Genomic DNA, 21,008 nt, shown 5'->3' with positions numbered 1-21,008 from the left:
GGGCTGGGAACGGAGATGGGGCTTACGGGGAGCCATGCGGTCTTGGCAGAGGCGCGCCGGGACGGCGGATTCGCCCCGGAGCAGGAGCGAAGGAGAGCCGGAGCCGGAGCGTGGCTGCAGCCCGCGCGGGGAGCACGGCGGGAAGGCGGGGCGGCCTGGGCTAGGGGCCGCCGGCGCACGGCCGGGGTACCCCCCGCAAAGGGTAAAGGTAAATCAAGGCGTGTGCGGAGACCTTCGCCGGCCCCTACTACTGTAAGTGACCGGTGGCTTTCCGCCGGTACAGGCTTGTTGCGGTCTGGGTTCCAAACTCTAAGATAAGGTGGTAGATCAAGAGGGGCTTTTTTTTTTTTTTTTTTTTTTTTCTTTTTGTTACTTTACCCCTAACCCTTTCCATCTTGTTGCCGTCCGTCTTTGCTCTCTTAGGCGCAGCGCGGTGCATGTGCCGCCTGCCGAGCGCGCCCCTCCGGCCCGGCGGAGCCCGGCGAGCAGAGGGCCGTGGCTGGAAGGCGCGGGGCTGTGGCTGCCTGCCGAGGGCTGTCCGCCGCAGCTGCGGGGCGCGGAGGGAGCCGAGCCGCGCCCGCGGGCGGGGCTGCGTGGCCGGCAGCAGCGCTCCCTCCGATGGAAAAGGTGCGGTGGCCCCGGCGGAGCGCCCGGTCCCGCCTGGTGCCGGCCTTCACCCCCACGTCCCGGCAGACGGTGCGGAGGGTCCCGCCCTGCGAGTGGGCCCTGCTGGGCTGGGGAGTTCCCGCGCTGGAGCGGGGAGCCGGGGGTGGGGGGTGGCGATGCGAGAGTGCTCGGCTCAAATGCTTTATTTTATTTCGGGAGTTCCGTCGTGCTGAGGAGCTGAGTGTTGCACCAGCGTGGCGCGTCCGAGCTTGGTGAGGCTGAGGGGTCGTCGCCTCGTCGTCCCTGCTTCTTGTACGGAGCATTGCCGAGGTTCGGTATACTGCCTGCGTTTTCAGATTGCCCTGCCCTGGGAAAGAAAAATTCCCATTCTTGCCTTGAGTGCGTGGAGTGGGAGCTGGTTTTGCTACAACTGCATAACGCTGATATATCAGTGATAGCACTTGGAGCAGCCGGGCAACTCGGTGCCGTTTCACCTCGTTAACCCCTCGGTAGCGTCCGTTTGTGTTCAGGTGTCACTTGTAAGAACTGGAAAATTGGTAGTTATTGGGGAAAAAAAAATCCAGAAACCACGCAAAATGCATAAGAAAACTTGTGTTTCTAAAACAGTCTTTTATTGTAGTTTGTTTAATTTAAGTTTCTGAGACTAAAAGTTGTTGCCGTGTCTAAGTTTTGAAGGCAGCCTTGGTTGATAAAGTTTAGTAGCTGTGTAGGACTTCACTGTCTTATGTTCTTACAAGCGATATTGGAAAAAGTTGTAACACCTAATGACTTGAGTATTTAAGGATGTGTGTATTTTCGTGAAAAGTAATAGGTTCCCGATTTTTTGTGCTGAAAAACTCCATGCCATTTGACTTCATCTTTGCTTTGATGGCCAATTTTAAATCAAACTGAGGAACCTGGAAGGTGTTCCACTCTGTGGGGACATTTGGTTAAGGAAGCACAATGGTATTAAGTGGCAGCTTCAGTTTTCCTTTTTCAGTTCCATGAATTGAGTTCTGAAGTTACGTTCAGGTTTTTTCATCTCTTTTCTCTAACCTTTGAGAAATGTTATATTGGGGGTGATAGCTCTAGCAGTGGACTTTGAACCTCGTTTATAGTGATTATGCATAGATAATTTTATTTGCAAATATAAAATTGGAATTCTATATACACACTGTACAACAGAATATTTCTTAATTGGAGAATTAGATATTAGAAGTTTTTGCCATTATGACCTTGAAACTGCTAAGGAATTTTATCAGATGTATTCAAATCTCACCAAGCACATCTTTAATGCCCCTTTCAAATGTCTTTTGGATGTACCCACTCTGATATTTCTGCTTCAGCAATAGATAAATTTATTTTATGAGGGTTTATTCTGGTGGAGTGGTTGATCTTTTCCATATGCAGTGGAGATTTTTTAATTGCTTTAGTCCTTGCTTGGAATATGTCTTAAATATGTTCATATTTACATAAATATCTTCCTGTTATTAGGGTAATCATGCTAGTGTAATATTTCTGCAAGTAAATGTATTGTGACTTTACCATATTAATGTGACACTGATTTTTTTATTCTTTTTCCTGGATTCCTTTAAAATGCGTTTTTTAAATGGGAGGAAAAGATTTACTTACTACATTTTCAACAATTATGACCTAGCACACTTAAGGCTGAGCTAGGTTATCTAGGTTAAAAAAAGAAAACCTAAAAAAAACCAAACCCAAAACCAAGACAAAAAAGCTTACAGAATGTGTCCCAGGTTTCTAGATGGCAATATTCAAACTACAGTGAAGGCCCAAGCTGAATTCTATAAAAGTTCTTGTAGTACTAAGATAGCTTTATCTCTCAAAAATTCTAAGCTTACTTTAGTTGGGGACTAAGTAGGAAATAGGTGACATGATTTAGTGTTCTAAAAGCCCAAGGAATAGTTCAGCTTTCTCATGCATCTTAAAATAAGTCAGTGCCCCTGCAGATGTAGACTTTGCAGTTAAAAATAGTACAAGGATGCAAGCACAAGCTTCTGTCTAAGTAACGTGATGCAGAAATGCTGCTTTATAGGTAGAACTCTTTGTCTTACAACATAATGGCTTTTGATGATGTTTGTGGCCAATGATGTTCTTCATAGCAATAAAACTGATTGTGAGCTAATGGATAAACTCAATTTGGATGAATGTACATTTCAATATTGGTTTAATGCCATCTTCACTTCTGCTGAAATTTTTTTCTAATAGATGCTAGTGTCTGTAGAGGACAATGAGTGTTACCAGCTGTTGCTAACACTTGAAAAGTGTAAGAGAATGTTGCTTTAGGGCATAGATTTATTTTTCCGACAGCCCCCAAATCAATTGAAAAATCATGACACTGTCCAGCAGGATTAGCTGATGGTGTTTTGGGTTTTGACATCTGTATTTTTGTTTCTGAAGGAAGCTGCTACATGTGGTTTTTTGATCCTGCCTGTGTAAAATCTACCTAATTTGATGCACTCAGAAGGATTAGTTCTGGAGAAGCTGACATAAGACAGTTTGTAAGTTTTAGCTACTACAGCTGGTGGACCAGATCAAGATGTTTTGTTGCCTAATCCATATTGAAATTCTGAAAGTCATACCAAGTCTCTGGTGGCTAAATAACATGAGTAGGCTTCTTGACTGATTACCACTTAAGCTCAGACAAACTGCCAATGCTAAGCTGGCTAGTAGGAATTGTTTTTGTTTGTGGGATCTCCTTGCATCTGATGCTTGCAGAACAGCTAAATGCAGTGCTAAATCTGACTCAATCTGTGATAAGAGACCTAATTGCTGGTTTGTCTTCATTGTATTTGGAAGAGCATATATTTCACATAGACTTCCTGACATACAGCTCTGCAGTAAATACATCTTGGAAAGATGACCTTGGTGAAACACTTCACTTTTAGTAGTCAGTGTTTTTATATGGATTGCAGGTTTTCAACTTTAAAACCAAGCAAAAGAGAAGCTGAAGTTTTCCAGATGGGGATTAAACTACTGTCACCCTGTTTTCTGTTCTGTCTGAGCCTTGTGGTACTCCTGTACTCAAGCAACAGGGGTTTTAATTTGTTTTGGTAGTCATAGTAAAGCCCTGTGTAATGAGGGTTTGAAGAAAGCTGAAGTTGGGATGAGAGTTAAGTGTTTAAAGTGTTTAAGTGTGCTGGCAGTGAGCATGCCAGCTGAGGATCAGAATGAGAATAATTTTGGGCAGTCTTGAACTTCACATAAAATATTGGTGATTGTGATTCTTTATTCCCTCATGCAGTCGTGCTATTGCTCAAATAGTTCAGCTGCTGATCAGAAATGGCAGAAGTTTAGATTAGATGTTGTAAGCTGTTGCAAGAATGAACAGCTTGATTTGCTGCAGTTAGCATAAAACCAGGTATATCCCTGTAAACCTGCAATAGTTGCCCAAATGATCCAGAAGCTAGAAAATACCGAGGTGGTGGAACACTTAAAATCGTGTTAAGGGTGTAAGACACTTTACTTACTTCTTCAGGTGTGTGTGAAGTAGAGGTAGAAAGAAAGCATTATACAACGGAAAGTAACTGAATTGCCATAACATACTGTAAAAAACATGCATGTGCAGTCTTGTAAATACTTACTACCTAAGTACTGGCAAAGAGGGAACGCTTTAACATTTAAATGCATTGTAAGACAGTCTGCCTAGAGGTAGGAGAGAATACTCACTTGGAATGTTCACTTGATGTGTGTTGAGCAGCCTCTCTGTTGGTCTGTGCTTGCTGCATTTAATTTCAGACTGCTCCAGATGAGTTTGTTTAGCCAAGTCCTTACTTAGATTTAGCTGAATAAGCTTTAAGTATTTGTATGGAATGAAACTGGAGTACTGATGTTCTTCTGTACCTGAAGTCTTGATGTTAGAAAGGAAGTTAGTAGGATTTGTTTTACAGAATGGATGAACAGAATTGTTCTTGGACATTCAAATAAGTATTTGTAGGAAAATGCCTTAGTTACTTCTTGTAAGGGTTGAGAGGAGGCGATTCAGCCATGGAAGAGGAAAGGTAAGGTATATTAAACCAGTAGCGTCCCTGCAGATTGTATTTTTTGCAATACTGTTGTTACATATTTTTTCAGAAGTAGAATTGCGTACTAGAAGGGGTGGTCGGAGTCATCTTTCCTGTGTTTTTTTTGTTTGGTTTTTTGTTTGTTTTTGTGGAGTTGTTTTTTTAATTGTTGTTTATTATTTATATTGATGAAAATTTATACAGTATTACCTGGAGGAGGGTAGAGGAGGAATCAGGTCAGAAAGCAATTTGGATATTCCATACCATTTTCACCTAGCTGCACTGGCATGACAGGGTAGAGATTTCAATGGGTTTTGCAGGTGTTTGGCTGTATCTACATGTTATGGGACATAAACATCTGAAATGGGCTTCTTGGGCTGCCTTTGTCTCTCATTTCTAAATGAAGAGTGGACATGTTCCAGAAATTCACATTCATGGTACCTGAGTTTTTTAGGGAAAAACGCACTTTTGAGAGTCCTGAGCTTAGACCTGTCTCTCCATATACTAGGGTTTGGACAGTCAGTCTTGGCGTCCAAGAGGCTGTTTCTATATTATGTTATGGAAAGCTTTCTGTTAACATACCTTAATGTAAATAAAATTGGCTGAGGATGTCATGGTAGTCTGAGTTGTTAATAATGTAACTGTGTAGTGTCTTCAAGATATGCTTCCCTGTTTTAGACTTGGTGTGGTGGATATCAGAATATTTGAATTAATATCTAAACACCAGAAAAAAGGTCAAGGGTTTTTCTGCCTACTATTCAAACTTGGCCTTGTAAGTTTGCCACTTCTGGCTTTGTGGCAGAAGTGATTTTTGGTTTCAGTACCAAAACAGAGAACTTAGCCAAATCTAACTTGTGATTAACTTATTTTCTGAAGGCATTCTTGAAGTTATGGTCTTGTCCTTTACATGCTGTGGGAACTGCTATGCCTGGACTTGAGCAGCATCTTTGGAGAAAGGTGTGCTGAATGGCAAGAGGGTTTTTGATAGCTCATGGGACTAGTGGGATGAAAATGTTTGTTTACCAGCAGAGGTAGTTAAGGCTCCTCGCACCACTGCTCTTGGTGACCTTGTGAGAAGTGTGTGCAAAGTGGTGAGGAGAGGGTGTTCCCATAGATCTCTTGTCTAGTAAAGTGTGTTTCCCTTTAATAGAGAAAAAAAAATGGATGCAGGACAGAATAGGTATTGTGGCTATCTGTCTAGGCAGAAGAAAATACTGTTAATGGGATATTTAGATTTCTGAAGTTGCTTTGAGTGTATGCATACATAGCCATTGCACTGAAATGGGCAATATTTTGCAGTAATGGTAGCATGCATACTTTGTTTATTTCCATTTCATTTTTGTAGTAAAGTCGTTGTTTCAGCGCCATCTGTTTTGTTTGTCCTCTTGAAATGCTGGAGAATTAATGTGGTGACCTCTATTTTTATTTATCTAATAGAATTAAATCTCATATATATCAACCCAGTCCAGTTTAAAGGGCAGAGCAAGATCTTGGGATTTATTTAAATTTTCTGTATCTGCTGTTCATCTCCAGTCTTGATCCAGCAAGCATAACTAGAGGTGAACATTTATTGTTTGCATGTCACAGTTGATTTAAGAAAGGCTTTTAAATATTTTAAATATTTTAAATTTAAATCTTAAAATTCCAGTACTTGCTGTAATTGTAATTAAAGGTATTATTTTTACCTCTAGTAACGTGTGTAGAAATCTCATCAAACATCCTGGTGTTGTTCATTTCTTCCCAAATAAGCAATTAGAAGCTGCTTTGTTTCCAAAAGAGGGAAAAGTAAAGTTATAACTCTAAAACACCAGATGCTGCTTGTAACAGACTATGCATGTATTGCATGCATGCAGTAGAGAAGAAATTAGTGTATTAATGAGTTTGACTTTTTAATTTTTATGTGCTTGTACCTTGTGCTGCAAGCCCAAATTGAGGTCCTGACCTGAAACTGCTATTGCTAATCTGGCCAGAGAACCCATTCTGAAGGGAACTGGAAAACTGCTGACAGGGTGAACTGCCTAAAGTGAAGAAGACTGTAGAAGCTGCTTTTGCATTCAGATAGTTAAACTGTGAAACTTGGCAAGCAGTAGCACTTGCCTTGGACTGCATCCATGGTTGAGATGTTGGTAGGCAAGATGAGAATTACAGCCTCATTAACCAACTGAGTAGCTGATTTTTTTCTGTAACAGTTGAGCAAACTGAAAGAAAATCAAATGGAGTCATGCTTTTTTTTTGCTAAAGGCTATTTTTATAAGAAAAGTGGTTCTTGTAGTGAAATTCCTCTGAACCAGTGCAGCTGAATGATATAAAAGTAACCATCATGGTGGAGATCAGTTTTTTTTTCTTTCTTTTATTTTTCTGGTCATATCTCTGGTGATCAAGAATCTCTGCTGAAGTGATAACTGGGCTGTTTGTTTTCTTTTTTCGTGTGGAATGTTTCATGTGTAACTCAGATGTTTGAGGTAGGGGCTTTCTACACTGAGTGGTATAGCACAGATGAAAAGCTGTGAGCAGCCTAATCTACTGGAAGATGCTACTGCTGATGGCACAGGTGTTGGAAGTAGGTGATTTGAAGATCACTTCCACCCCAAACCATTCTGTAAGTCTACAAGGATTTTCTGTGCAAGTTTGGTAGTGTTACGAGTGTAGAACTAACCGTTGCAAAAGGAGTAGATCTTGCAGACTTCTGCTGTGGCAAAAATAGAACCTGTTTTTCTTTTGTAGATATATTTTTTTATATCTGTATAATTACAATGTGTTGCATAACCAGGTGCAGTAAGGATTAATTGTTTCAAAACATTTTTAGGTGTTCTGAAACAAGGAATGTCAGTGTTTCTGGATAAATGCTAGGTCAAATTGCCTGTCTTTGGAGTTAATTGCATACAGTGATTGAATGCATCAGCTTTCTGCTTGAAGCAATGCATGAGAACAGAAAATGAGTTGGTAGTTTTTGTAGGAGAAGTTTCTTTTTTTTTGTTTAAACTTAAATTAACTGTACAGTATCAGATTTAGCTTACACTTCTGAATATCAATCTTGAGTAATCTTTGTGTGTCCAGGATCAGGGACCTAATTTTTGTGGCTGCTGGTACTACTTGCTCAATTACTAAAATACTGAAAATTAATGACCATCTAATTGTAGCTGTCTGCTGCCTCCCCCTGTTTTATTAATAGGGTTGAGTTGCCCTTTTAAAATCTGATTTATGTATCTTTTCATTACTTGCTTGGCCTAAGGTGGCTGTGTTTTTATCTACCTACATATAAAAAAATCTGATTGTCAGGCTATTAGGAAGAGCTGTAGACTTGTGGTTATTCATATGTTCAGTCCAAATTAGGATAACAGTGAGTTAACTGCTATCAAATGCAGTACATGCAGGAAGGATTTCGCATTGACCGTCACAAAAGGATGTGAAATGGTATGCTCAGGAACAGCTTTGAACACTTGAACGTTAGTGGCACATGTTTGCCATGTGTGATGTGTATAGACTGAAGAGTTAGTTAATCCTCCTTAGAAAAATATGGAAATCATACAGCTGGATTAGTAAAGGGTATTAAGAGCCTCAGTTTCATGAAACATGAAAAGTGTAAGAGATGAAGGTACCTTTTGTATCTGAATGCAATATGAATAGTTTGAGTGGTGCCCAAATTTTGCTTGTTATGCAAAAAAATTATGAATTTGTAGAGCTAATCAGCCTCCTGATCTGCCTGTTCAAGGTATGCTTGACTCAATGTAACTTTTAATGCTGTTTGAAAACTCAGCAGACCTGGCAGTGATGCCAGCAGGACTAGGGGCAGAAAGCCCTGAGCCCGTGGTGGGCAGTGAGCTGAGTAGGGCCATAGAGATGGGGTGAGGGAAAGCTTTTCTTTCCATGAGAGCTGCTGGGCAGTGGGCCTGATGTTCCCAGAGATGGACAGTGCTGTTTTCCTGGGAGGGTTTTCAGCCCTTACGCTATAAAGGCCTGAGCAATCTCACCACGTGGCTGATCTTGCTGTGAGTAGGAGGTGAGGCTGGACGAGACCTGAAGGTCATACTGACCCAAATGACTCATCTGCCTAGCACTTTTGCTGACAAACAAAATGCATTTACTGGACTTAGAACTGAGGCATGACAGAGTTTAAGTCTTGTCAGAAAAAAGAAACAAGCTCAGCTGTGATTGAACCAGAAACAGCAGCGCAGCATGAAATTACTTACGAGGGCATTTCAAGGTGAAATTCAGTCATTTGCATAGTTTTAACAGTTCTAGCGCTGCTTTGACACTCTTCTAGTCCTTCAGTCTTTAGGTAATTGGACAAATTGTTTGGTACTCTATGCTGCCTTTATGAGTAGGCTTTACACTTAGACTATCACCAGTCAGCACTTTTTCAACAAACTTTTTCATGAATGGCAGTAGACCATTTACTAATTCTTAGGGATTGTATGACACTGCTCTTTTGAGAGGAATTAATGTATTAATTATTAAATAATTATTAGTTATTAATTAAAATTATTAAAAGAATAAACAGTGATCTGTCCAAACTTGTTTTCCTGGTGGGGATCAGCCCAGAGGTACACATATTTAAAATTTAAAGTAGTCCTAAGAACCCTCTGGGAGCTAAAATGTACCTTTGCGTGAACCACTTGAGAGTGGTGGCTGTCCGAAGGCTTTTTTGAAAATCCTTAAGGGATTTTCATCACGCAGTTAGTGAGATGATTTTAGGGATGACCTGTCTGTATAAGAGGTGAGCTATAACAAGCAAGTTACTGGCTAACAGTGGTCCAAAGTAGAAGATACTCAAAGAGGTTGCTTGTATAACAGTCTAAATGTGAGGCTTGCTACCTTTTCTTTGGTTTGTTTTTTTTGTTTTTTTTATTTTGGGTTTTTTTTCTTGAGAATATTGGTTCAGATGGTAGCAGGTGTTTTGGACACACTTCTAGGAGAGTACATCTGAGTTTTGACCTTGTTTAAAATTTTCAGAGACAGGCTGTGTGGTGTCCTGTGGGTCAGGGTGCCTTGGTGTGGGTCATATCTGTCTTTGCTTGTTTGAAAGCTGGTAGAGTAGGAGAGGAAATGTTCCTTAAAAGAAGATGAAAAGTAGGAAGGTGTGGCTAATGAGTCAGGAGATGGAAAATGGCTCTAAAGACTGAAGTAAGCCTGTTAATTGCCAGTATCAGTCTGATTTATTTTATGGTGTGTTAGACTTTAATATCCCTGTTTATCCACGTGTAACTTCTGCATTTCTAGCTTCCTGATTTCTGGAAGTGGCTGTGGCATTGTGTAGTTAAATGGTAACTTAAAGAGGGGAGGTAAAGGACTAGCTACTTATATGTGCTTTTATTCAAGGGGAACTTCTGTATAGCAATTAAAAACTTTTGACAATGATGCTTCTGTGACATACTTCTGTGCCCAGTTATGAACTGGTAATGTGTGAAAGGCATGCATCTTTGCCAGTTAGCAGTCTGTGACCACAACTTGTTAGTATGAACAGGACCTTATTTGCTATCCATTGTTCTGTGTCATATTATACTGGGTGATCTCGGGAGGACTAGGGTGCAGAGATATGGTAAGGAACTCCTGACTGTGAAAGAAATTTATAGCAAAGAGGGCAGGGATTGCAAATAGTTAAAAGTATTGCTTCTGGCTCATGTATTTTAATAATAGTTAACTGCCCTTTTTCTGTGTTTACTCACTTTGCTTCAAAATTAGTTAAATTGAAATATGATACGGACAATTGTCTTAGACCTTGGAGGTGGGAAGGAATGGAATGTGTGTTTAAACAGCTTATACCAGTGTCTTCTGTGGGAAAAATAGTAGTGGTCATGAAAACCAGGTAACTACCTGCAGGGTTATGGAGGATTGGAAAACATGACTGAACATGTTGTTGTTCAACTTCACCTTCATATGTCAGTGTTCTTCCCTACCTGCTGTCCTTTGAGTGAAGTAATGAGTGGCTTCTAAAGGCACTGAAAACTAAGTATCATAGAACAGTTTGGGTTGGAAGGGACCTTTAGGTCACATGTTCAAACTCCCCTGCAAAGATGGAGGGGCATCTTCAGTTTGCTCTGAGTCCCACCTAATCTGAGCTCAGGTATGAGGCATCTGTCGCCTCTGCGGGCAGCCTGTTAGTGTTCTCGCTATCCCTAGGCGTCAACCACACTGTACAACTTGCTGTTGACAATCTGGACTTGTATTTCTGATGCATTCTACCTCATGACCATTTTTTCCATGTTTGGACTGTCCGTGCAGATCTCATTAATAATGGTTGCTGTCTTCTGTAGTCATGCTACATCTTAAAATGTATGCTAAGATGAACAAGAAATTTCTCTGCTTAAATTGGAGGGCTTAAGTGGGTCTAATACTGCTTGTGTGGGACTGCTAGGAACTAGCCATTGCAATGTTACCTCGGAGGATTGTAATTAGTGGCACAGGCTCTAGCTGGAGGCCTGTTCCTAGTCATGTCTCCCAAGGTCCGGTAGTGAGTCCAGCATGTTTAACTTATTCATCCATGACTTGGATGAAGGGGCAGAGGCCTCCTCAGCAATTTCACTGACAACACAAAGCTGGGAGCAGTGGCTGATACCCCAGAGGGTGTGCAGCCCTTCAGGAGGACCTCGGAGATGGGCAGAGAAGAACCTTCTGGAATTCAGCAAAGGCAAATGCAGGGTCCTGCACCTCGGGAGGAACAACCCCAGGCACCAGCACAGGCTGGGGGTGACCCACTGGAAAGCGGCTCTGTGGAGAAGGAGCTGGGGGTCCTGGCGGGTAACAAGCTCTCCATGAGCCAGCAGTGTGCCCTGGTGGCCAAGCAGGCCGATGGTATCCTGGGCTGCACTGAGGAGCAGTGCCAGCAGGTCAAGGAAGGTGATCCTGCCCCTCTGCTGAGCCCTGGTGAGACCTCACCTGGAATGCTGTGTTCAATTCTGAGGTCCCAAGTACAAGAGAGGCATGGAGCTCTTGGAGCAGGTCCAGCAGAGGGTGGCAAAGATGTTTAAGGGACTAGAGCAGCTTGCTTATGGGGAAGGGCTGAGGGAGCTGGGCCTGTTCAGCCTTCATTAGAGACAACTGAGGGAGGACCCCATCAATGTCTCTGAGAACCTGAAGGGAGGGTGTCAAGAGATCCGAGCCAGGTTGTGATGCAGAGAATAGCATGAGAGGCAATGGGCAGAAATCAATGCACAGCAAGTTCCACCAGAGTACACTGGAAAAGGCTGTCCAGAGAAGTTAGTCTCCCTCACAGATAACCTCAAAAACTGTCTTGATGCAATCCTGTGCAGTGGTGCTCTAGGATGAAGCTACTAGAAGGTTGGACAAGGTGACTGACCCAGTCTCACCTGTTCTATGATTAACTTCAGTTAATGTTTTGACCTAACAGAGCTAGTGGCAAAGTCTTTTTTTATCTGCCTTTCTGATTCCCAGTTTTCTCAGGAGAGGTCTTATTGCTCAAGATTTAATCCTGAGAGTTATTTTGCTGCATTAGAGTGACCAAACAGATGGTGGTGTGGCAGGCAAGCATCCAACTATGCAAGTATAATGTGGGAATGATGATACGAACGAGCTTGCTCTATCTATGGAAGCTGTGAATCCAGTCGTGCATAAGTACAAAAGGATCTTCAGAAACCTGGATAGAGACTGATATTGTAGGGAAAGGTAAAACTTCCAGTTGTATATTAGTCAGATGAAACTCTTGCATGTCCTTAGCTTCTTCTGTGGCTAAATGTTGAGATTGCTCTGCCACAGAGGCTTCTCGCTTACATCTGTGAGATATCTTCAATCTCATCCTCTCCAAGTAACATCAGGAAGGAATTGTATAAAAGATGTACTTGGTCTCCCTCTTCTAGAGAAGCTGACATGAATTTTTAAACATCTTTTCAGTCTAGTGAGTTGTAATAACTTTACAGCTTAATTAAAAATAGCCTCTCCTCAAGGTCCATTTCTGTAGCAAACCAGGACAATGTCATCAATATGTTAAACAGAGTGTCACTTTGCATGCTCTTGATGGCAAGCAGCTGGCAATCTCTGTGGCTCCTTCTCTAAAAGCATTCTTCATGACAGTTACCTGCAATATACCTTCTTGGAAGTGCTTTGCTGTTTTTGATTAGGAAGTGCTTATGATCTACTGTATTATATAGGTATAGCCAGAGCACAGCCTTTTACTGTCTAGTCAATATTTTCCTGCCTTTTAAAATACATTTTATTGTGAAACTTGATTAAGCTAAGTGTATTCGCCCTTGAAACCTGCAGTACTACTGCAGTACAGTAAGATATTGTTGGAAGCACTATAAGAACACAGACCTGTGCTTGCTTCTCTTCTTTCTCCACATGACATACTTGGGCACAAAATTAATTGTGTTAACCTGGGTAGGTGACCCTGGGATTTTGTGTATTTCCCCCTCTCATTTGTGAGAAGCAGGTAGCAGGTGTTGTTTGAAGTTGTCTGATTTACATGTTATATTGTCTAATTTGGAGACAGAAGTGGGACCTACGAGGATTTCAGGTAGCTGTTTTTTCTATGGGGCTTCCTACCAATGAGAAAATTATTGATCCTGCAGTTGTATACTCCGCAATTCAGTAGTAGTGAGCTACCGTTGTTCATGTTAAGGTATCAGTTGTCTTCATTTTTTCATATTAATGCAAAATGAATCAAGAAGTGGAAAATCCAGCTGTGGTGGTTGTTGTCTTATGGGCCTGACCCGCTGCATGGAGCTCCCAGAAGCAGAGGTAACCCTTTGTGACTAGTTGTGGCTGGAGTTGTGGCTGGTTTTGGTGTGTATTGTTTTTCCCTCCTCCAACATTTATTAAGCCAACAAGACACTGGTAAGGCTACAAAATCCAGAGACACTGGTTATGTTGCAGGACTGTTTCTACTTTGTTCTTCATGGCTCCTTGTGTACAATATGTGGCGTTGCAAAGCCATTTTCTATGTGAAAAATAAGAGTGCATTGAATAACTAGCAGAATTAAGCACAGTGTTTGATTTGTTCCATTTGAATTACTTGCTCTTTGGTATAGGTCTGTTAAACAGCTGTATCTGTGTTTTGGGATAGGTATTTGGTGAATTCAGGTTGTAGTTATTAAGCTAGAAGTAATTATAAGATGTCTGACTCAAGTAGTATTACTGGACTGTTATTCAGTCTTTTTCTCCTTTATCATTTTGCAGCAGTGTTTTAAAATTTCTCATTGTGGATCCACCAAGGCTGAGGGTGGTGTATCAAAGCGAAACGAGTCAACAGTTAGAGGTGCTTGGTAGCTCCAACACTGGAGAGGTGGCTGTAACAGAGAAACTCAAGTGTACTCAATCTAACAGGTGCTCCAAGCAAGAGGGGATTAAGCAGATGGTCGTGGTGATCATGGAAATGGTTCAGTATAATACAGCTGTTCAACAGTGCTTTCAGGAGATGTCTGTGGAGACTGTGGTGAACAATTACATAGGCAAAATCTGATGCATGCAGGGGAAAAATCCTAGAAAGCCAGAACAGTGATGAACTTGCACAATGGATTATGCAACAGTTGCTGTTCAAGGCAGTTTCCTTCTGCATTAGTTCATTCCCCTATGTCTTTTTGCCCTTTTTTATGGCTTGCATGCAGCTGTTTCTTAGCATTGAAGAATTCAGTTCTGAAACCTCTGTAAAGGCATGTCACATCTTGTCTGTCTGTGGTTGGTAAAGAAGCTGTCACAAACTGCCTTGAGGAGGTAGACTGCAGTAGAAATGTCAGAAAAAAAACTGGGGAGGTATACCAACTTGTTATTCAAGGAGTTATATCTTTATCAAAAATTTTGAAGCATAAAGCTTTATTTTCCAAACTTCCTTGCCGATTGGTAATGCATTATTTGCATTGATTTCCTTAGGAAATTAAGGTGGCGTTGGCAGGGTCTTTGAAAGAAGTGTTGTCTCATGCAGGTCTTGTGTTTACTTACCTATTTATGCTGGTAACAGTGGCAAATCTGTAAGTTTGGGGGGAACATGGGGCTTTTTAAGAAAAAATAGGCTATTCTGAACATAAGTGGAATGCTTTATGTACTCTTGAGAACACTTGTTCTGGTCTGTTTTCTAGAATGTATTTCATCTGATAAACTGGAGATGGAATTGCATGTTAAGTGGAAAACTGCAAATAGTTGTAATATGACAAGTTTGTAGAAGAGTTCATAATGAGTTCATATTGAACTGATTTTGGAAGTTGAATGCTGATTTGCCAGATAACTTTTGTGAAGTCTTGTGTTTGTTAATTCTTCCTCTGTGTTGGTTAACGGTGTAACACAAGAATGTCCTTTGTTTTACTGTTCGTACTTTCTCTAAGGGTAACTTTAAAGGTATCAGTCCAGCCACAGGATGTATGGGCGATGTATTATCTTTTTATCCCAATGTTCATGTGGATTATGTCACAATGCTATTTGGAAACTTGCCTAAAAATAAAAAACACTAAACAAAAAAATTACTAACAGCACCTTGGTCTGAACAATAAAGTCTTGGGCATTCCTTAAGTCTCTCTTGTACTTTCTCTCATTGCCTTATCTTGCATGTTCAGCAGTGTTGCTGTTGGCAAAAGTGTGGAAGATAAAAGTTGATGTGTAGGTGTACCATAATGTATTCCAGTGCAAATGCTCTTTAATGTTAATGAAATACAATGTAAGTGAACACTGTTTATCATTACAGGTGAAACAACAGGATGACGTGGAAACATCTGAAAAGATCTTTCTCTAGTTGCAGGAAAACAGAGACAGATGTGATGTATTCTTCTTTGTTTTAGTGCTGTTCTTACTGACTGGAGTTGAAGCTAATTGTTAATAGCCCTCTACTGCATACTTTAGCTTTTTAAATGTATTAAAAACTATCAAAGGTGCTTAAGTTATATTAATGATTGAAATGATTTGGATTGGCAGGCACTTCAGGAGATACTCTAGTTCAATCCTTAGTTTAAGGCAGGATCAGCCTAGAGCAGGCTGCCCCAGTCAATGTCCATTTGGCTTTTGGATGTTTTCTCCTCTACCCAGAGAATGGTGGGTGTTGTTCTGTGCTTGTCAGTGTTAGTAGCTGTGGGAATAAGTTCTCATATGTTTAAACATATGTTGTCCTGACATTGGATACCTCTAAAAAGTGTGTCTCAACCTTCTTTACTCCTCTCCATCTGGTATTTCTAGTGGTCTTACCAGTAAAGATCAAGGCTAAAGGTAGACAAACTCAGCTTCTTCCATGTCTATTGCAGATTCTCAGCTTCAGGCAGATTCTAAGCAGATTCTTTCCTTCATTCAGCAGAAGGCCCACATTTTTTGTAGTCTTTCTTCTGCCTTGCATTTTTCAGACAGCTTTCCAGAGCTGATGTTTCTTTAGCAGTTCTGATAAGTTGTATTAGCTTCAGCTGTTTTAAAGTACAAATTGTGTAGTAAATCTGCTTGCTAGCAGTTTAAAAAAAATGCACAGATTTATTTTTTCTTCCTCTATATTAAGATATAGGTGCTTGATTTTTTTTTTTTAGAGTCTGTGTGACTGGCTGGTTTTAATTCTGTTTCTCATATTCTTAACAAAAAGACATAAAATAAATATCTATTAAGACCTACAAAATAAATTTCTGTGATGTACTGAAAAGTTACCATGCTTTTCATCTTATCTAAGAGTAGTTAATATCCTTGTCTTTAAAGATGCAACTTTAACAGTAGTTTAAAATAGTGTTTCTGTTGAGTTTCTTCTGCAGGATGTTAGGCTATAGTTAGGGACTTAATGTGGTATAGAGTGCATGGTTTGGTGTTCTTTTTTTAAATTAGTGTTTTATTTGTAACCTACTTTCCATATGGTGAGTTGTGTGACAAGGATGCAATACTTACTAGAGATTGGGTTTTGGAAAAGTTTTGAATGTGCAGTACCAGGTAAGCTCTTGTTTTGTAGGCTTGCCCAAAGAATGTGTGTGGTTGGTCCGCATGAAGTTATTTTTGATCTTGTTAGAAAGTAAATAACCATCAGTTATGTCTAGAGTTTGATTTTGATTTCAAATCTTTAGTGGAAAAACCTTGCACTACGTAATTAGTTGTTTAGAGAAAAAAAATAACTTGCGTGTTTCAGAGAAGTGTATTTGTTGTAATCGGCAGTGTGCTCTAATAAAATGATAAACACTGGAGACTAATGCTAGCTGAGTACATTTGTACTAGGCTTGTTGTCTGCTAGAAGCTATTGATAAATCTCAGGGAATGTTATTGCCACAGCTGGCTCCTCATCATTTTTGCAACCTTTGACCAAAAATGTTTTGGGAGTAAGAGTTCTATCTGCATAAGCTTGTTGGACAAGCTCATTTACACTGTGTTCAGGCTTTACTGCTAACGTAATCCTTGGAATTCTAATCTGTGTGCAAGACTGCTTGAATTGTATTGGAGCCTGAAATTAGGTGACTCTTACTTAGCGAGATGGCTGTTTCTTTTCATAAGTTTGTCTTTTAGTTAAGAGCTTGATGGAAGAAATCCTGATTTTTATTACTCCTTGAAAATTTAGTCTGCATGTGGACATTTATCTTCAGTATTTGCGTTTGACATCAAGGATGCTACATTATGGCTTTCTGTCTGTGAATGGATGTACCAGTAAAAATTACAGATAATACTAAAGCACAAGTAATTTTTTTGTTACAGAAATAGCTAGGTGTCTTTTCTGAGCCAGTGCTCTAGTATCACTCCTCTATTTTTGACAAACTCAAGCATTTTATCATCCTAAATTAAATTAATTCTAAATAAAGGACAAAAGTACTACTGATGAGACTAGAAATAAACTTCCACAAGTTTTTGAGCTCAGCAAGAAGGTTTTGTAGTACTTGTCAAAGTCACCCCTGTAAAAATCATAAAATAGTTTGAGTTGGAAGGTACCTTAAAGATCATGTTCAGAGACTTTGCACTCTACCAGGCTGTTCAGAGAGAACTTTATCTAGCCTGCCCTTGAACACTTCCGGGGATGCATCATTCACAACTCTGGGCAACCTATTCCAGTCCCTCACCACCTTCACTGTAATGGTTTTCTTCCTAATATCTAATCTAAACCTACTCTCTTACACTCTGAAGCCATTTCCCCTTGTCTTATCACTACTTGGCCTTGCAGAAAGTCTCCCTCCATCTTTCTAGTAGGCTTCTTGTAGGTGCTGGAAAGCTGCAGTTAGGTAACCTCAAAGCCGTCTTTTCTCCAGGCTGGGAAGTCTCAGTTCTCTTAGTGTTTCTTGGTAAGAGAGGTCCTCCCTTCATCCCTCTGACACATTGTGTGGTCCTCATCTGTACTCACTCTGACAGGTCATGTCCTTCCTGTGCTAGGACCTCAGAGCTGGATGCATGGTTCCAGATGGGGCCTCACCTGAGCAGAGGAGAGGGGCAGAATCCCCTCCCTCCCCTGCTGCCCACACTGCTTTGGATGCAGCCCAGGACACGTTTGGCTTTCTGGGCTGGGAGTGCTCATGGCTGGGTCATGTCCAGCCTCTCACCCACCCCCAGCCTTCCAGCAGGGCTGCTTTCAATCTCTTCATCCCCCAGCCTGTGCTGATACTTAGTCTTGCTGTAACCCAGGTGCAACACCTTGTGCTTGTTCTTGTACCTTGGTCTTGTTAAATCTCATGAGTTTGCTACTTCACGACCTTGCCCAGGTCCCTCTGGATAGCATCCTGCTCTATTTTGACAAGTTTAGCCATTGAGAGGTGGGTGGAAGAAAATGGTACAGCATACCAAAGGCATGATGATTAGAAGTATCTATGTCTCTGGGTAGGCTGGTAAAAAATACCATGGTAAAAGATACCGTAGCTTCTAGGCTGTTATGGTGTGAGAGCATGCTGATTTTGTTTGGGGTAGAGTTAATTTTCTTCACAGTGGCTAGTATGGAGCCATACTTTTGTACCAAATGCTTATGTACTTGTGCTGAATACAGGTACTGCCATGGTTGTAAGGATGTTGAAGGTGCATGGGGAGATACCACCAGGACACTTGACCCAAACTGACCAAAGGGATATGATATATGACTGACCATATGACATTCTGCTTAGTATATAGAGCTGGATGAAGGGGAGGATGTTTGCATTTACAGCTTTTGTCTTCCTAAGTAACCATTACATGTGATGGTGCTCTGCTCCCCTGGAGATGGCCAGCTTAGCTTTTAATGACACAGATAGGGACTCCTGTACTTTACCAGGTTTTGATTGAAATAGGTTATTTTTGAGTGCAAGAAATAGCAGATGTCTGGTATCTATTTCCATAGTAGAAAAGGATGATGAAAAGTAGAAGATGGGTTAAACCTGTGTTAGGGTAGCCTTTTAGAGTAAGGTTAGGCTTACACCTTGAGGAAATTGGGTCCAGTGAGCACATCCAAGCTTTCATGACTCTTAAGTCTTAAGCTCAGAGGAGGACTGGCCGTCTGTTTTAGGTTGTTTATAACCACCAATGTTTAAATAACTTTATTGCATGCCAGAATTTTGAATCCTGTGTACCAGTCAAGCTGAGCAGATGCAGAGAATAGAAAACAGAATCAAAAGCACTCCGGCAGTCTGTAAAAAAATGAAGTGTTAAGAGCTAAAGACAAGTTACTATTTTGTGCCTTATGCCCATTAGCACTTTAGTAAGTTTGAATCATTCATTATGTGAGATTGCCTGGTTGTGAGACAGTGTTACCCGAATGTGACAGATTGTACTGAGGAGGAAGGTGAGCATTTACTTCAGTGATGTAATGGATTGAAAGAAATTCCATATAAACAAACTTGGATGCCAGTGGAATACTCGATGCATGAGACAGACTCTTAAAACTGAATAAAGGGATTGCATGTTTGACATACCCTGTCCTGGTTTCTTTTTTTTTTTTTTCTTTTTAATTTTTTTCAGGTTAAGTGTCTTTTCAGACATGAGGTAGTAGGTTGCACAGTGGGCTGGGTATCTAGTGGGTCTGGACTTGTTGGTTTTTTTGTTTGTTTGTTGTTTTGTTTTGGTTTTTTTTCTTCTGTAACTCCAGTTGTTTCTGTATGGAAACAATTGCTCTTAAAAGGAGATTTTTTATTTCCACACAGAATAAAGGGGAGCTTTTAGAAGTCTCTTATGTGACAGTTTATCTGCTTAGAATTGGATGAGATTGTTGGTACTTGTATATGAAAGATTAAAGGAAACCAGCTTGTCTGTTGCAGCATTTCCTGTGCCAGAAGTTTATTGGAGCAGTGTCACAGAGGAAATGGTTTGCCATAGATTTAAGACTTAAAACTGATGATGCTGGTAATTATGAGTACTTTTCATGCCTGTGTATGGCTGCAGGTTACCTCTGTCAAATTTGAGGTTTTTCATACCTGAGTAAACACAGTACAGCTGAACTTCTGAAACTTCAGGTATAGAAAGAGTTCCCTTTGTATTTTGCCTGCAGTTGCAGGTGGAATGTCAGGTGAAAAGATGAAAGAGAGCTGCAAGGCTTCTGGATGTTTCACCCAAGGGGTGCCCTGGATAGTTAACCCATAGTTATATGGGGGGTTTTATCTTCCTGATTTGTATCTTTTGGTGTATGTATACTGCTCATAACAGTTCGGGGGGGTAGTTATCAAGCTCTGACTTAGTGCAGTGCCCTAGGCACAATGGAGATCTTGTGGCAGCAGTAAAAGGGCTTTTACAGCACTCAGACTGAGAAGAAATGAAATTGTTGGACAAATGTGTTAGTAAAGTCAACCATAACATCTTGGGTATCTTGGATTTTGCATTGCTAACACATGAAATCAAATATGTCTATATTCTGCCCATCTTTCAGGGAAAGGTCCCTTGCAAGTAGGTCATGGAGGCTGCTATTAATTTATTCTGGATTTTTATAAAACCACTGAAATGAGTAATATTCTGGCTGTCACGACTGGGAGGTGGTTCAAATGATGTTCACCCATAATGGAAAGTTAGAAAATTACTTCTCATTTAAACCTTCTTAAACAGTCTCCTTGACTAACTAGCTCTTCAAAAGTTGAACAAAATACTGTGTTGGTGAAGTAGTTGGGGAGTCATAGTGGAGGGTTGAGTATCTTGCATTGCATTCTTAAAATGATTTAAATTTTAGTAAAGCACTAATGGTATGGATAATGATATATGGAATCTCTGAACAGTTAGTGTTGGAAGGGACTTCTGGAGATTGTCCCATCCCACCCCCTCTGCCAAGGCAGGGTCACCTAGAACAGGTGACACAAGATAGTGTCCAGGTGAGTTTGGAATGTCTTCATGTTCCCTGAGCAGCCTGTTCCAGCACTCTACCACACTCAGTGTGAAATTGTTCTTCCTCACATTGGGATGAAACTTCTTGTGTTTATGGCCTTTGCTCCTCATACTGTTACTGGGCACCACTGAAAATTCTGGCACCACCCTCTTGGTATCGACCTTTGAAACATTTATATGAGATCCCCTCTCAGCAGACTCTTCTGCAGACTGAGCAGGCCCAGTTCCTGC

General features: G+C 40.8%; 1 protein-coding gene across 7 annotated transcripts in view; it reads left to right on the top strand.

Annotated features, from left to right (window-relative positions):
• ELAVL2 (ELAV like RNA binding protein 2) overlaps nt 1–21,008 on the top strand; it is a 113,422-nt gene that overhangs the window by 25,720 nt on the left and 66,694 nt on the right. The window lies entirely within an intron of this gene.

This window comes from Catharus ustulatus, chromosome Z (assembly GCF_009819885.2).
Source record: "Catharus ustulatus isolate bCatUst1 chromosome Z, bCatUst1.pri.v2, whole genome shotgun sequence".
In the NCBI taxonomy this organism is placed as follows: Eukaryota; Metazoa; Chordata; class Aves; order Passeriformes; family Turdidae; genus Catharus; species Catharus ustulatus.
The sequence above is the reverse complement of the archived record's forward strand: the minus strand, read 5'-3'. Positions and strand labels throughout refer to the sequence as shown.